The following is a 2257-nucleotide window of genomic DNA, read 5'->3' as shown; positions in this document are numbered from 1 at the left end:
ATCTTTTAATCCTGGGAAAGCCTTGTGGAGGGTCTCTGTATACAATTCATGTTGCCTCTAAGTTGATGCAGGTGCAGGCCTTCTTAGCCCTAAGCCCTAAGCCCCTGATGAGGTGATTATTAGAGAAAACTAAGGGAGCACACACTCTCACTGAATAGTTGTGCCTGGACTTGAGTGTGAGCTTGTGCACAGGCTTGTGCCAGTCGGGGGCATGGCTCCCTTGGCTGTTCATTCTCTGAGAACTTTGGGGTTTGGTTTAAGGCTGAGAGAAGATAATTTACCGCCATACTTTAAACCTCTGTATTGAGCCTAGGGTAGTGGTGCACACCTTTAACCCCAGCACTCAGGAGGCAGATCTCTGTGAGTTCAAGACTAGCCTTGTCTATGGAGGTAGTTCTAGGATGGCCAGGGCTCCACAAAGAAACCCTGTCTCAAAAAACAAAAACAAAACAAAACCCCTCCTATCTCAAGAAAAACCGGTTGAACTCTCTGTTTTGTTAATAAAATTGCTAATGTCAGCCTGATGAAAAAGTTTATCTATTATTTTAGAATTTTGTTTGTAAACTTGTTTAAAATGGACAAAATGCTAAATTTTTTTCACAAGATAGTGTGTATTTCTTTAGTGAGGCTTTATCTAATAGATTCCCACTTATTTCAAAATAATATTGAAATGTTTTAAAAACTGTTGTAAATTTATTTCTTACCAATTTTATTCATACAATGTATCTTGATTATATCTACCCCTTCTCCTGCCCCACAGCACATCCCGTGTTATTCTCTCACCTTTACATCTTTTTTGTTTGTTTGTTTTTGTAACTCAGGGAGCCTAGTTTATGCTGACACTTTATACTGTTCATACACACTTTGGTATGGAGTCATCCACTGAAGCATGAGCAAGCAACCCAGGGCCATATTCACAAAGAAAACTGATTCTTCTCCCCCCACCCTGCAGCCATCAACTGCCAATAGTTTTTCAATTATGGATGGGACACCATCTCCTCCATCTGCGCTGGATCTTTACTGGCTTGATCTTACTTAGGCAACCACTGCAGTTGTGAGTTCATAAGTGCAGGGTCCATCCCCTGTTCAGAAGACAAACTTCACAGCACTTTTCCCCGTTCCCTAGCTTTTCTTCTTTATGTTCTTCCTTCCATGGTGTTCCCTGCACTCCCAGGCAGAATGGGGGGGGGGATTGTTATAGCTGACCCTCTGAAAGCTGAGCACTTTAGTCACAATGTCACTTCTTATTCCATCCCTTGGACTGGTGATGCGTCACTGTATTGATTACTGCCCACTATAAAGAGAAGCTTCTCTGACCAAGGTTAAGTACAGGTATAAACAGATATGTAGAGGGTGGCTTGACAACATAACCACCTAACAAAGCCTTGGTAGTAGGTTCTACTACTTTTGACCTTTGACCTCCCAATCATAAGCTTTTCATTTGATCTGTAATCTCAGGCATAAATTCCCTCCTGTGGAACAGGCCTCTGGTCCAGTATAAAAGTAGCTGTTTACCCGCATAAGAGTCATGCCAGTATTGTATCGGTAGGTACATCTTGCCTGGCCAGTAGACATTATAGCATGCGCATCCGGCACTCGGTAAGACCCTTGATGCCTTTCTCTTCCAGTAACCTGCATAGCACAGTTTGGCACTAGGAAGCTAGCCAGCAGGAAGGAAGTTTCCCAGTTGTTTTTTCTATGTCCTCAACCAAAGTGTGTTGTGTTGTATCAGAGTTAGAGAAATAGCTCAATGTTTAAGAGCACTACTGCTCCTTTAAAAGCCCAGGGTTCAATTCTCAGTACCCATGTGGTAGCTTATAACCATCTGTAACTCGTTCTAGGATTTCTGATGCCCTCTTCTGGTCTTACGGGACATCAGGCATACATATACAAGGTGCATATGCATATGTACAGGCAAAATACACAAAAATTAAAAAAAAAGCACGTTGTGTCTTCAGCAGTAAGGTCTTAGCAAGCACCTCGTTCTGGTACACAACCTGCACTATTGATAATGTTGTTTTTAATAACATTGTCCCCTGTTGTGTGTCAGGCCTCAGACCTCCCTGACCAGGCGTTCATAGGGAGGCGTCCCAGGCCTGGTATGTTTTGTAAATAACTGATTGCCTTTAGGAACAGCATTGTCCACTCATACAGAGTACATCCATTTAAACTTTTTTATTAGCTTACGAAGTAGTGGATTTTTTTCTTTCTTTTTTTTTTGTTTTTTTTTTTTTTTTTTTTTTTTTTTTTTTTTTTT

At 41.4% G+C, this 2257-nt stretch overlaps 1 protein-coding gene across 2 annotated transcripts in view; it reads left to right on the top strand.

The window, feature by feature from the left end:
- The window catches only part of Snx14 (sorting nexin 14), a 62503-nt gene that overhangs the window by 46855 nt on the left and 13391 nt on the right, over positions 1–2257 (top strand). The gene's annotated exons all lie outside the window — the stretch shown is intronic.

This window comes from Mastomys coucha, unplaced genomic scaffold, assembly GCF_008632895.1.
Source record: "Mastomys coucha isolate ucsf_1 unplaced genomic scaffold, UCSF_Mcou_1 pScaffold23, whole genome shotgun sequence".
NCBI lineage: Eukaryota > Metazoa > Chordata > Mammalia > Rodentia > Muridae > Mastomys > Mastomys coucha.
Note: the sequence above shows the minus strand (reverse complement) of the source record. Positions and strands in the feature narration are given on the sequence as shown.